General features: G+C 42.0%; 1 non-coding gene across 1 annotated transcript; it reads left to right on the top strand.

The window, feature by feature from the left end:
* Positions 1 to 977: 977 nt before the first annotated feature.
* On the top strand, positions 978 to 1084 carry LOC126023458 (U6 spliceosomal RNA). Its single transcript, XR_007500580.1, has one exon. It is a non-coding gene; the product is annotated as a U6 spliceosomal RNA (small nuclear RNA).
* Positions 1085 to 15531: the final 14447 nt, after the last annotated feature.

Genomic DNA, 15531 nt, shown 5'->3' with positions numbered 1-15531 from the left:
GGGAGAAGACAACTCAGAAGGGGCACACAAGTGCTATCAGCTCGCCAGATCCCTCTGTGAAATATAAAATTCAACCACAGCCTGGTGTGGAGCCTAGACAAGTGACTCATTTTCACAGAACTGTAGGATAAATAAACAAATGATGGTGATAAGTCGAATTTTATATTGAACCAGTCAGACTGGGAGAAAGAGATCATTGCCCGGCACCCTGTCAGCATGAAACACTTGTGGAATAAATGGATGAGCACACATATGACATTTGAGAATCAACTAAGGCAGGAGAAGCAGTCATCACTGACTTTCCTACTGTATGATTTTCACAAGCAAGTTGGAATTTCCTCAGCGACCCTGTGAGGATGCCAGTGACCCCAACAAAGGTCGATGCAGCAGCTTTGCACTTTGTTGTATACATTCCTGTACCCATCTCTCAAGGCAGAACTCACCTACTTAACTTGTGGTTTAAAAATATCTAAGATTATAAAATGCTTTGAAAGTAGAGCAGTAAATACCAGACTCTCTGTTTCTGCCGACCTAGAGACTTTAAGGTTTTGGCTCTGACATCTTTTGTCTTAACCACTGAAGCATATCTATGGGTTGTGTATAATACCTACTCAGACGCACTTTGTTCCTTTACCCACAGCATATCTTTTTTCTTTTTTTCTACAGAAAGTTATAGATATATTTAGAATCTCCTGAGTTCTCTCTCCAGTATCATTTTTTCTCTTTCTTTTCTTAAGAAGCAACCAACAGGACCAGAGATAATACAGAAAATGAGACACTTGTCTTGCTCAGCATCAACCCCAGTTCAATTCCTGGAATAATATATGGTCTTCTGAGCACTGCCAGCAGTTGCTCCTTAGCACAAAACTAGGAATAGCTACTGAGAACTGCTGGATATGGACCCCCAAACAAAAATCATTAAGCAACCCTCTGAATCAGATGCTTATGACATTCCCCCATTAAAAAAGTTTGCTATAGTGCTCGCTTTGGCAGCACATATACTAAAATTGGAACTATACAGAGAAGATTAGCATGGCCCCTGCTCAAGGATGACCCACAAATTCATGAGGCATTCCAAAATTTTTTTTAAAAAATAAAGAAAATAAAAAAATGTTTACTATACTGACTCTCAAATCATTTTTCTCATCAAATTTTTTGTATAAATGATTATACACTATTCATATATTTCTTCATGTTCTTTTATTTGCTCAGCATTCTACACAGATATATTGTGCATATCAGTCCATTGAAGTATAATTGAGATGCAAACACTGGCCTGCATTTAACATGAACATCTTGAAGGGCTTGCCTGGAGGTAAAAACCTGTGATCCTACCACCATAATCAAGGTTCCAAACAGTTCTGTCACCTCCCAGATACTTCAATGATGTCTGCACATCTCTGTGTGCCTTCTTTTCTTTTCTTTTTTTTATTTAAACAAATTTATTACATACATGATTGTGTTTGGGTTTCAGTCATGTAAAGAACACCACCCACCACCAGTGCAACATTCCCATCACCAATGTCCCAAATCTCCCTCCTCCCAACCCAACCCCCGCCTGTACTCTAGACAGGCTTTCCATTTCCCTCGTACATTCTCATTATTAGGATAGTTCGAAACTTAGTTATTTCTCAAAGTAAACTCATCCCTGTTTGCGGTGAGCTTCATGAGGTGAGCTGTAACTTCCAGCTCTTTTCACTTTTGTGTCTGAAAGTTATTTTCTACCATAAAGAATTTCTTTAGTAATCCATCTGACCCTAGCCAGGTGCAATATGGGAATAGCATGGTGATATATTTATATACCCAGCTATAGTAAATGAGCTTCAAGACATCCCTGCACCTATTCAGGCAAGACATTCCTGTATTTATTGGCTATAATTACTGGGTCAGTGATACTATTGGTCCCATTCTGTTCCTTCTTAGCATGCAAAGCATGTCTCTTCAAAGTTTAATTTAATTGTTTGCTTTCTAGAAAGGTGTACATCGCACGATCTCATCTGCAACAATTTGCAAGAATTCCTTCTGTGTGGCAGTCTTTCTTTCTGGATGATAGCTACTGTTGGCACTAATGGGTGTAAATCTGTTTCTCAGAGAGCTGTTTATATATCCTGTATTATGAGAGAGACAGAGAGACAAGGACGGAGACAGAGAAAGAAAGTAAGAATTACTCATCTCAGAACCTGGATCCTCCTAGAAGTCAGACTCTGCAACCTTCCTGGACAGTGCTGCTCAGTGTTTCTTGGCAGCACAGCTTATGAGAAACTGAGATCCCTTTTCACATAGCTGGTTGCATTTGACAAAAGATGTCTGGACCAAACCTTGAACCCAGTTAATAAAATCACCAATTGCTGTTTACATAGATTAACCCTATGTCTGCGGTGTGTTCGAAGACTCTCATTAATTCAGTGTGGATTCTTTCAGAAAGGGTTATATAGAACATTAATAGTTGGTTAATTACAGGCATGATTTTATCACAGGAATTGGCAGTGGGAAAAATCTTTTGGGGGTTATATTTGATACTTTTCTTTCTTTCTTTCTTTCTTTCTTTCTTTCTTTCTTTCTTTCTTTCTTTCTTTCTTTCTTTCTTTCTTTCTTTCTTTCTTTCTTTCTTTCTTTCTTTTTTCTTTCTTTCTTTCTTTCTTCTTTCTTTCTTTCTTACTTTCTTTCGATTTTCTTTCTTTCTTTCTTTCTTTCTTTCTTTCTTTCTTTCTTTCTTTCTTTCTTTCTTTCTTTCTTTCTTTCTTTCTCTCTCTCTTTCTTTCTTTTGACTTTCTTTCTTTCGACTTTCTTTCGATTTTCTTTCTTTCTTTCGACTTTCTTTTTTGCGTTTTGGGTCACACTTAGTGACACTCGGGGGTCACTCCTGGCTATGCACTCAGAAATCGCTCCTAACTTGGGGGACCATATGGGATGCCAAGGATTGAATCGCTGTTTGTCCTAGGTTAGCACATGCAAGGCAAATGCCCTACCACTTGCGCCACTGCTCTGGCTCCATATTTGTTATTTCTTAAATAAAAAGGGCCCCTTCCATTGTGTTCTTGGTGAGGTAGACATGGTGACATTGTATGGAAACTAAGCCCCAAAACATTAGTCTTCTAGCTCAACTTTCTCTTCTGTGACTGAATGCTTCTTGCTCATTGTACCTTGGTTTCTTTTGCCTTTATTCTTTCCTAATCAACCGCCTCTGTGTGCATGTTTTGAGAGAATTGGGTGACTTCAGTTTGTACTTAGCCATAGTGTTCTTCCTGACTCTGAACACCAATGTCTTCTACTGTTACTGACTAACATCTCTGACCAATGACTATCTCTTACACAGGGCTTGAAGATCAGAATAATTATAGACAGCTTTTGTTCTAATCAGCCTTTCTTCATTGGGAAAAAAGTAGTATAAAACAAGTTGTAATGTCATTGTCAGGGCCATGGTTCCTTGGAATGGGATACTGGACATCTTAGATAGTAGGTAGCTAGTGTTTCCTGCTCCTGGCAGGAAGAAAATGGTTGTTTCAACTGGACCCCACAAGACATGACTTCCTCTTCTTGTTTAAGTGCCATGAAAAGTAAAAAACATTGGCCTATTTTCACTTTGGTAGTGGATACTTTTGATTAAAATATAAAATATAATGAGATCTACCCCCATCATGGTGCTTCTAGCCACTTTGGCCAGCAGGTCTGAAGATGCAAGGTAATGGCAGAGAAATAATTCACAAGCAGTCAGTTAAAGTTTCATCAGTCAGCTTGCTTTTATTCCTTGGCCCTGTCCGCCATGTGCTTTTCCTCAGATGGCTTTTTGCTGCCTCTCTCTCTCTTTCTCTCTCTATCTCTTCCTCTCTCTCTCTCCCCCTCTCTCTCTCCCACTCCCTCCCTTTTGCTGCTTCTCCTCTCACCTCCCTCAGCCAGACTTCTTTATTTTTTATTTAAAACAGCCCATTCCATCCTGAGTGTGGGTGGGTCTGGGTCTGATCATCCAGATGGGATTAACATCTCAAAAGAAAGTTTAGGTAAAAGGGCTTTGGGGGAAGTGTTACAGGGCACAGAGTTTGAGCCAATGGTGCTGTTCATCCCCACCTTGTCCACTAATATCATTTGGGGGTGGGTCTTCAGCTTTTATCTCTCCTATTGAAGAAAATGATTCCCAGGCCCGGTCTTGCATTATCCCTACAATGATCCCAAATGTGTTTTCCACTCAGCTCTTCTCCAAGCTCCAAACTGGGGTCCAATTACCTCCTAGATACACTGTGTGTGCCACTGGCACTTCAATTTAAAATGATAAGTCAAAATCATTTTATCATAAAATCTTTTCTACTTCCCACCTTGATGAATTTTCCAACTTAGTAAATACCAAGCTTCTTTCTCTTTATTGTCCAAGTACCTAAAAACTTTGAGTACTCTCTCTTTTTTCCAACCTGTTATAGCCATTCAAAACCACCATCTTCCTTATGGAGCAACCTGTCACTGTTCCCACCTTCTATTTCTTCACTAGATTTCTATAATAATCTCTGTACCAGAAGTTCTAACCCCTAGGTTTCACTTTTATCATTTCTCTGCCCTATCACTGCCAGAATGATCTTTCTAAAAATGACCTTAGGCCAGTTCCCTCATTAAACAATGTTAATGGCTATTTATTGCCTATGAGAAAAACTTCAAAGTCCTTAGCAGTGTTTAGCATTTAGCTTTTGGTGATCTGTTTCTAACAACTCTAATAGCTTTTCCTTCTCTTCCCCATCACTCCCTAGACCTAATTTCTGCTCATTTACTCCTTCTAACACCTTCACTTGCTTATTTATCTCTTTATCTGCCTTATTTATAATGACCTGCTCAAAATCTTAGGACTCAGAATTGTACACTTAACATAAGGCCACTGCCTCCTCCTTGAGACTCCCAATTCTCTTTATCCTTTCTTCTATTAAAGCATTTAACACATTGTACTAAAGAATTTAATTTAAATTGAATTAAAATTTGTCCAAATATGGGGATCCAAGGAGGGGATGTGAATGAATGATGGGCTGACTCATAGCCATTAACACCATGATAACACAGAACACTATCCTTGGTATAACAGACAAGGACCACCTTGTTTCCTCACCAAGATCCTTGGAGAGGTTCTTAGATTTCCACAGTTTGTTTTTATACCCTATTATTCCATGCATCTGAGACATGAGTTCACCATTAGATGTACGTTCATTAAACATGTATCTGGATATGAGAACATGAGAGTGGCAAACTAGGTTAGCCTAGAGGTGAGGGCATCTAAGTCTGTGGTGGATCCATAGGACATAGGTTTCATCAATTATAGCAATGGTTCTTTCTCAGGAAACTTCCAAGCTATAACTGGGATTATTATTATTATTATTATTATTATTATTTTGGTTTTTGGGCCACACCTGGCAGTGCTCAGGGGTTACTCCTATTTCTGTGCTCAGAAATTACTCCTAGCATGCTTGAGGGATTATATGGGATTCTGGGAATAGAATCTGGGTCTGTTTCTGGTCAACCATGTGCAAGGCAAATGCCCTACCACAGTACTATTTCTCTGGCCCTATGGGATCATTCTTGACAGCAGACATTTGTTTTTGTTGTTTTGGTTCATACCTGGTGATACTCAGGGTTTACTCCTGGTTCTGCATTTATTAATTATTTCTACTGGTATTTGGAGGAACCATACTCAACCTGGGTCAGCTGCATGCAAGGCAAATGTGCTCTACCTACTATACAATCACCCCAGCCAATGGCTATGGACTTTAGAGCAATCACATGTCCCCAGTACTCTTCGAGAGTTTCTGATCCATCCAGCACTCTAGAATACATTTATTTTGCACTTAAACAGTCTATAATGGATTGTGTTATTTGGCCCCAAGAGCCCCTGGTGGAAAACTAATTGGGATAAAAAAAACACAGTTGATCCTTGAATAGCATGAATGTGTGAATTTATTTATCTATAGTCATATTTGTTTGTTGATGGTTTCTGCATCCTAGCTTTGAACCTTGGTTGTATGAATCTGCAGATGTAGGACCTACTTATAATGAGGGTCACTTATAAGTTATACAGGAATTTTTAGCTTGAGAGTGGTGGTAGTATCAGTGTGCCTGCATCCCATGTTGTTTGATAGTCAACTGTATGTAGCACATGAACTCAGTGACTAAAAATCATACCTTGATTATTTTACTGTCTGTGGCGAGACACTCCACTATGTCTCTGGGCTAACCCTGGAGTGTTAGCAAGACTGCCATTCTTGCTGAAGGCCAGACTAAGGGCAGATTCATTTGCTATTCTATAGCACCTTTTTCCAGAAGAGTGGCATGTTCCTTGGCTCTTAGCTCTTCTTTCATTTCCAGAGTCAGCAACAGCAGATCTAGCACAGTTTCCAATTAGGATATCTGTTTCTCTTTTGCTCCATAGTCCTCTCTCCATCTGACTGAATTAAAAACTTTTTTGTTTTTAGAATTTATGTGTTAAAGTGGGACAGGATAATCTATTAATTGTAAGAGCCTTAAACTTGATCACATCTTTCAAGTCCATTTGGTCACACAAAACATCATCTCCATAGATTCCAGAGATGAAATTTAGACACCTTTGGGGAGCTGTTATCTATATGGGCACATATCCTATTACCAGATAGACAAAAGAAAATACACATTAGTGACAAGTTTGATGTCCTTCAGAAAAAAACAGTTTATCATTACAGAAGTACTATGTCCTCAAACTCCACAATAGGGTGCATTCTTCCCAAGGAAGGTTTGGGTAATAAATGAGTTCAATAGAACTTTGATTGGATGTGGTAACATGGAAATAGGGCTTGATTGCCTGGGAGGCTCTAGTAAGCCAATCAGGGAATGAGAATATTTGGCTTAAACTGCTGGCTAGAGGAAAATTATTACAAAAAGTTAACAGGTCATCTGGGATTGGTTCTCTGGTTGACATTATATTTTCCTGGTCAAAGTAGAACATTTACAGAGAAGTGAAAGTTGGCATGACTTCCTGGTTAGAAGAGGCTTGTATTGGGCCTAAAACTTTTTTGAATAGCAAAGATCAGAGCTCCCCATTTCCAGAGAAATGTTATGGTTTCTGTTATTGATGGCTCACCCCAGCAGTGCTATAACCACAGGGAAGGAATCCTGCCATCTTCATCTTCCTGTGCCGAGCCTAACATGGTCCTCACTGAATACAATATCAGCAAACCTTTCCCTGGCCTGCCCTGCAAGACAGCTCCTTCCAGTCCCTCAAACAATGCTCTGGGGGGGCTTCCCTACACCTCCATAATGTACTTCTCTTCAGGAACTCTTGTTGATTCCTCAGCACTTGGGAACTTTTCTCACATTTAAATTTCCTTTGGGAGGTGAGGCCTGTGGGGCCCTAGGTTTGAAAGGAGGTGGAGGGGGAGAGGGCGCCATTTTGCAAAGGGCTCCATGTGATAATCTCTTAGGTTTTCTCTCTTTCAAGCCTAAACTTCCATTTCCCCTATACAAACACACTGTTGACTGTAAAAACACCACCCCAAAGTATCTGGCATAACCAAGTAGCTTATGTGGAAAGGACACAAGGGAGCAGAAGGAAGGTATCCTAGACAGTAGCCAGTTATTTTAAAGATCATCAGAAGTTTCCCACCACTTGCCAGATAGACCAAAGTCTCCCAGAAAGAACAAAGCTTCTGGGTGTCCTGTACCCCAGTCAAGATGACACCTCCACACTTCCAGCATGTTCCCTGCTGCATAGAACAATGGCTCCTAATTATACTTATCTGGTTCATCATCTGCAGTAGAGTGAGTAGGTTTGAGTCTGGTTTTCCTTTGTAGACCACAAACCCCACCAGGAACATCTTTTGTTTACCACTTTATCCTTCAAGTAGGACAGAGAGCTGGAAGAGAGTTGAGTTGGTACTTAATTCAAATGCACTAATTAATTCTGACAAACTGCTAATGAAGATATCACTCAGGGTTGTGCAGCAGTCTTCAACTCTACCTATTTCAAGTCTGAGATGGAGCACTTCATCTTAATTCACTTGTGGCACCTGAGGTCTATGTAGCTCTTAACCCAGAGTCCCATCTCCTAGCAATGATGGAACAAAAGAAGGCAATTTATTGTACCATTTCAGTAGGTAATTCTAGGGTACACTCTGATGTCCAGGTCTCTCTATTTAGTACTGCATCACTTGTCCTATTCCTTTGCTGTTCAAATCAAGTGATCTGGTCTTGCCCCTGACTGTCCACTGCCCCCCAGGATATGATTTGGTTTAGTTCCAAGTTGAATTCGTGTACAGCTTAGACACTAAAGCCTCTAAGGGCTGGAGAAATAGAACAGCAGTAAGGCATTTGCCTTGCACACAGTCAACCCAGGTCTCAGTAACAGTATGGTCAGGTATCAGTATGGTTCCCCTAAATACTAGGAGTAATAATTTCTGAATGCAGAACCAGTAATAAGCCCTGAGTATCACCAGGTGTGAACCAAAACAACAACAACAAAAGTCTGCCATCAGGAATAATCCCATGGGGCCGGAGAGATAGCACAGCAGTAGGGCATTTGCCTTGCACACAGCCAACCCAGGATGAACCCAGGTTCAATCCCTGGCAATCCATATGGTCCACTGAGACTGCCAGAGTGATTTCTGAGTGCAGAGCCAGGAGTAACTCCTGAGTGCCGCCAATATGGCCCCAAACCAAAATAAATAAATGAATACAATTAAATTAAATTAAAAAAAGAAATTTATGCTTCTTTTGGGGTGACACACACCCGGTGACAGTCAGGGGTTACTCCTGGCTATGCTCTCAGAAATTGCTCCTGGCTTGGAGGATTATATGGGATGCCGGGGATCAAATCCAAGTCCATCCTGGGTCAGCGGCATGCAAGGCAACGCCCTTCCACTGCGCTTTTACTCTAGCCCCGAAACTCAAGTTTCTAATCTGAGTTTGAGGACTGGAATCCCATAACCTTTATCCCTTTTCTGGTCTTTGGTGCTCTGACTTTTGTCACTGGATTCCACAGGTCTCCTCTCAAGGCCCAGGGCACAATGACTCCCCATCACTGTTGATTTCCTGCTGATCACTTTGGCACACACAGGCGAGGGCTCAAAGCTAGAGTTGCCCAGTCAAAGAGCTTGCCTTTATATCTTTCTACTTCCAACCCCAATCATTTTATTTTTGTTTTGACTGACTACCTTTTCGATGGGGAGATTTAAAAGGGCCAATTAAATTTATTAGAATATATTCACCCTTTCCCAGTGCCCTCCCTCTTCACCTTAACATTGTCTAGTCTTAATCACCTTCCCTGTTTTTTTTTTTTTCTTTTCCTATTGGATGTCTGCCCTTTTCTTTGATTTGCAGCATCTTTGTCCTTGGATTGATATATCTGTTTCAGATACCTTCTCCTGTGCTGAATGGCTTGTTTCACTCCCTTCCAAAAAGCTCTAGACAAACGTTCTTCATTTTAATGGGGTCCATTGTATTGATTTTCTCCCACTGATTGTTAGAGATTTTGGTATTATATCTAGGAACTCTGCCCAGTCCAAGGGTCTAGAGATAGTCATGTGGTTTATTCTAAATGTTTTCTTGTTTTATCAGAGCATTGCTTTCTTAAAATGATCTTTAAATGTTTCAATTATGACAATGAACAGTTGCAATTCCCCAGGGAGAAATGACTGAATCTGTGTTAAAATATTTTGGCTGCTCTTAAACAGATTATATTGGCTTTCTGTCAGATAAACTCTGGAAGCACCAAATACAACAATGGTTGTGAGCATGTAAGGCTAATGAGTTGTCCCCAAACAATTTTTTATTGTTCAAAATGGAAAAATTCAGTCAGAATTCTATTGGCAAAGGAGAAATTCTTTATGGTTCTGCAAAAATAGTATAGATCAAAACTGTTTTTATGGAATGTGACAGACATTTCACTCCAAGTAGTTCAAGGAGAAAAAATCATAAGTGAAATGTAAACAAGGCTGAATTTTAGAACTGATTCTGAAACCTTGTAACCAGGAGGAACAGATGGGTTGGCTTTCAGGCACAGCTGGATCTGGGTGCTGCAGCAACATATCAAGGTCCTACCTGTACTATTTCTTTGCACATCTACCTCTTAATTCATATGAGTCTTGACTTTTAAAGGAAGGTGGGATGACCATCAATAGCTCTATCTCCACATTATTTCCCCCTTTACTTCTCTTTGTTGTTGTGATGACTGGGTGTGGCACACACAGGTTTGTGCTATTGCTGGGTACTATGTTCTGTTGGTTGTGGTGATTGTGCACATACATTAAGGTTATTTTGTTTGCCAGGGCTCACATTCCTAGTCACAATACTCGTGTATATTTTTTAAAGCTGTAGTGGTTTCTGGGATCACACAGTTTAGTTGTAGTGCTTCTACACACCTACCTGTGGGCTCAGAGATTGAACTCCTTTCTGTCTTGGTGCCAGGAGCCCCAAGACAGCATTTTGTACTTATGAGTAGCACTAGGGGTCAAATTTTTGGTCTTTTGTGTGCAAGGCAGAAACTATTGCCACTGAGTCAACCAACCCCTGGACCCAAGTCTATATTGTTTGTTTGTTTGTTTGTTTGGAAGTACACCTCACTTTTGCTCTAGGGTTACTCCTGGACCTGTGTTCAGGGAGCACTCTTGGTGAAGCATAAGGAATTGAAACCAGGTCAGTTGTATGCAAGGCAAGTATTCTACCCTCTGTACTATCACTCAGGTCCTGCCAGTTTTATATTCTTACCAGTTCTTTTTTTTTTTTTGGTTTTTGGGCCACACCCATTTGACACTCAGGGGTTACTCCTGGCTATGCGCTCAGAAGTCGCTCCTGGCTTGGGGGACCATATGGGACGCCGGGGGATCGAACCTAGGTCCATCCTAGGCTAGCGCAGGCAAGGCAGGCACCTTACCTCTAGCGCCAGCGCCCGGCCCCAATTCTTACCAGTTCTTAACCCCCCCCCAGTTTTATATTCTTACACTCTAGAGGAAGCAACACTGATTTCCATGTTTCATAAATTACCCCTCAAAATGCCTCATTTTCCTTGCAACCCAGAAGACTTGGGAAGTGAATGTGGGGTGGCTCAGCTTCTTTATAAAATCCAGATGTTTCTGCCCTACTTTGCTGAGAGTCAGCTATCTGAATGCATGGTTAGTTGGAGCTATTCACACGGCTCCTCCTCCCTGTGCATTTCCTGTCTCATCCTCTTCTCTGTGTGTACATGAGTGGCCAGCTATTTTCCCAAGGGTGGCCTCTTTCCTGTGTCACATTAACAGGAAGGAGACAGGCCAAGATATGTCACGGCCAAATGGTCCCAAGGGAACCAGTTTTGTCAAATGCCAGGACATGGTAGTAGGAAAGGCTACTGGGGTTCAGTAGTATGTCTGGAGGGTGAAGAATGACTGTAGCTGGGGGCTAGTATCTTTGGAGTCCCCAGGATGGCCTTAGTGCTAATTTCAGAGCCTATCTTTGGGGCTGCGGGATATTTCCTTCTCATTTAGAATTCAATCCTGCCAGCCTGGGCTCAGAGGCAGGGAGGGAGGATAACACATTATTTAGTAGGCAGAGTCTCTGTTATAGCCTCTTTGGGAGGCTGGAAGGAACAGTTTCTCAATTGCCAGAAGGATCAACTTGAATCTTCCAGAAGAATTTTGTGTGAATTGATGGGAAGGCCTGGAAGGGAACAGGATGCTGAGATTGAGACTAGATTCTCAAGACTCACCAAGTTCCCTTCCCAATATTCTGGATACATTTCTTGGCTTTCTTCTCAGGGCTTGAGAGATCATATATGATGTAAGGGATCCAATTTGGACTGGTTGTATGCATGGCAAGGGTCTACCCACAGTGCTATCTCTTCATTGTCTGGGCTGGGTTTTTGATGTAAGCAGTCTTGGGGAATCTGCCTTGGTTCATGCTTTATAGCTGTGAAGAAGACCCACTCAGCACAGAAACCCACTGTTGGCAGCCCTGTACCTCCTTGGACACATGGAGAAAGATGCGATCAAATAGCAGAGAGTCACTCAGTGGGCAACCTGATCTGAGAACACCAACTTCCCCAGGCACTGGGATTTATTTATACTGCAGGTGGCCTCTGACAGGTCAGTGGGCAGAGAGTTGGGAAAATGTCTAAAAATCTGAGCTGTTAGAGTTGAATAAGTAGTATGGGGAAGTGGAAAGACAAAACTTCCCAGAGCAGTGAACCTGACATGTTAGAGGGAGCAGATTTTATGAGTGAAGAGAGAAGAGGCAGGGCCACAACAGGGTCCTCCCTTTAGCTTCCTGGTTTATTGTGGCCAACAACAACAACAACAACAAACATAAGGTCTCTCTGCTCTTGGTGCTCTGCTTTTCCATGATGCATCCATCTGCTTTTCTAATCCATTCCCTGAAAAACAAAGGGGAAACATGTCTTGTAGAGATTATAAAAATGGCATTGTGAGCACCTTGCACTAAACTCAGAGTTGAAGAGAGGAGCAACAGCAGGATATGCCCAACTTGGCTCATCTTCGAGAAGTACAAATAATGGAAAGTCAAAGAGTCTGAAAAAAACAGACAGGAATGTTTTGAGCTGGAGGGTTACATGGTCATATCTAGTCCTTGGGACGTTTCAGTGAGTGGACATGACTTTTGCTTCCAAAACAGATGCCGAAGTCCTGTTTCCTCTGAGAGGGACAGGAATATCTTTCTCCTTTCATAAGATCTGGTTGAAACAGCTTATTGAAAAGAGGGAGACACCCTTTGGGCCCCACTTTAAGGCAGGTTGTATATGAAAAAGGGAATGCAAGGCTCTTCCTTCTGTTTCCTGGTTTGGTAATCTCTAAGTTGAATAATAATTCTTCTTTTTTTTTTTTTGGTTTTTGGGCCACACCCAGCGGTGCTCAGGGGTTACTCCTGGCTGTCTGCTCAGAAATAGCTCCTGGCAGGCATGGGGGACTATATGGGATGCTGGGATTTGAACCAACCACCTTTGGTTCTGGATCGGCTGCTTGCAAGGCAAACAATGCTGTACTATCTCTCTGGCCCTGAATCTTTGCAAAGTGCTGCTGCCAAGGCCAGTTTTTCTTACCCCTCCCTTTAGCAAATAACTATCAGTGATACCTGCTGAGATATTTAGATCTAGAGAACTTGATTTAGATGCTTCCAAGGACCTAGTGATGTGATTGTGCAGGACCTTTCTTGTGCTAATTGTACACAACATTTTCAGCTTCCTGCCCAAGCTCATCCAGACAGGGAGAGAAAACTGATGCCCAGTAGCATGAATCAGGAGAGTCTGTTTGAGCTCTAGCTAGGAGCTGTCTGTGCTAAAAAAGGGGTACAGGACAGTGAGGACCAACTAAATCTAGTGGGTAGTCCAATTTGCTGTGATGGCTAATCACAGTGAAAATGACTTGAAGTAAAAATTATTGCAGAGCATGAGTTGAAGGAGTCCTGTAATGTCTGAGTGCAGCAGAGACATTCTGGGGGAAGTGGATGTGGGGATGTGGGGTGGGAAAGACTAAAGGAAAGGAAGGACTACAGATGGAACACAAACATCCCTGTTATTGCTTGCAGGCAACGGCAGTACTAGCTAGTTAGCCAAGGAAGGTAAGGTTGGCAAAGTGACCTCCCATCCATGCCACCTCATCACTGGGAGGTACTAAGGGGTATCTGTGGAGGTGCCAGGGGTGGGAGAGAATCTCCCCCAGAGGGACATGGAAGGAGGCTAGGCCAGTGGGAGTGTTGGCAATAATCTTCCTGGAGGGTTTGCTTCTTCTGCCCACTTGTGTGGGTTTACCATGGCTCTATCTGAGGGACAGGAGCTTCTGATCCCCCTTGATAAGTGTGTGACTTTGAGGCTTGGTGGGTTCACTTGTGACTCCGGAGGAGGTGGGGCGGCTTTTCAAGAGTCATGTCTCGTGGCCACTCCCACTTAGGGTTTACTCCTGGCTTTGCATTCAGGTATCAACTGTGAAGGGGCTCAGAGGGAGACTATATGAAATGTGGGGATTGAAACCAGTTCTGTGCTTACAAGGCAAGTGCACTAATTGCTGTATTATCTCTCCATGGGAGGCATTCTAGGGGCTGAGGATGGTCTTAGTTGTCTTTCTGATGCATTGATCCAGATGCTGTCTCTCCCTGTCTAACTTGTCCCAACTAGCATCCAACACTGGCTTCCTTCCTGCATATGAGTTTGAGTTCTGCAAAACTAGATTCAAGGAAGTGGCCTGCCTGCTTGCCTGCCTCTGCTTCCCAGAAGATGTTGTTAATAGATGTGCCCAGGACAAGGCAGAAAGAACAAACAGAAAATCAAGTGGCTCATATGCCTGGTGGAGCATGGCTGTGTTGATTCAGCAAATCATAGATCGAAGTCCAGTTCTAGTATGAGGATAACGTTTGCTCAAAATTTTTATTTAAAAGAAAGAAATGAGGATGGGGTGGGAAGGGCCTCCTTAGAGGTATTCAGGATTCTGGGCCACTCCTATTGATCCTTGGCTCTGCTGTGCTGATCATGGCAAACCAGGTTTGGTCCATAGCACCCCATAGGGTTCCATGAGCTCTGATGTGATCCCTGAGCACAGAGATAGGAATAAGCCCTGAACACTGGAGGGTATGGTCCCAAATGGAAAAAAAAACACAAAACAATTCCAAACCAAGAAACAATGTAAGCCTCTTGTGGGTAAATCAGGGCATGTGGCCTAGTCCTTGGGTGAATTCTCAGCCCTCAGAATAGCATGTGTAGCCTGAAATTTTCTTGGTGTACAGGGCTGAATGAATTCTGAAATATGACAATAAAGGAAATCTGAGACCATACTGCAGTCTCACTCCACATGGTGGAAATGGGGGATTCCTGAACTTTGGGGTGGTCCCCTATGATCATTCAGAGCAGAGTACTTTTGAGACACCATCAATATTAGTGGCATTTAGGAGCCTTTTTTTTTTTTTTTTCATTTGCTCATAAAACACTGGTCGAATCTCTACATTTCATTTCTACCACATGGGAGATTTGATGATTTTTGAAGGCCTCCTTGGAACTTGTAATGTATCTGCACCTCTCATCTGCAGATACTTTAAAGTGGAGCTAAAAATACTTAGAAGCAGCTCGGCAGTCGGCATTGCCTCAACCTTGTGTGCTGACTGCTTTTGTGTCTTCTTGCATCTGGTATCAAAACAAAAACTTTAACAGAGGAAGATATTCTCGTCCTAAAGAGATCTATTATTGTCACAGATAATGAACAAGGCAGCCTTTAAAAAAACACCCAAACAATGTTCGCTAATCTGTCTCTCCAGGCACCCACCTTGTTCCTACAATGAAAAGGTGAATGTCAGATTCATCCCAAGCCGACTGACTTTCTTTGGAATAATTTAGAAACAGAAGGTTTTAAAAATAACTTATTGAGGTATCATAGTTTACATGAGAATAGGGTCATCATTTTGTAGATGCAGAGCACTATGCCAATTCTTTCACCAATGATTCAGAGCCAGAATTTTTTTTTTATTTGAAACAGCAGTTGTTTGAGCCACACCCAGTAGTGCTCAAGGTTGTTCCTGGCTCTGTGCTCAAAAGTGAGCCCTGAGAATATTCAGTGTTCATGTCCT

This window comes from Suncus etruscus, chromosome 11, assembly GCF_024139225.1.
Source record: "Suncus etruscus isolate mSunEtr1 chromosome 11, mSunEtr1.pri.cur, whole genome shotgun sequence".
In the NCBI taxonomy this organism is placed as follows: domain Eukaryota; kingdom Metazoa; phylum Chordata; class Mammalia; order Eulipotyphla; family Soricidae; genus Suncus; species Suncus etruscus.
This window is presented reverse-complemented; position numbering and strand designations above follow the sequence as displayed.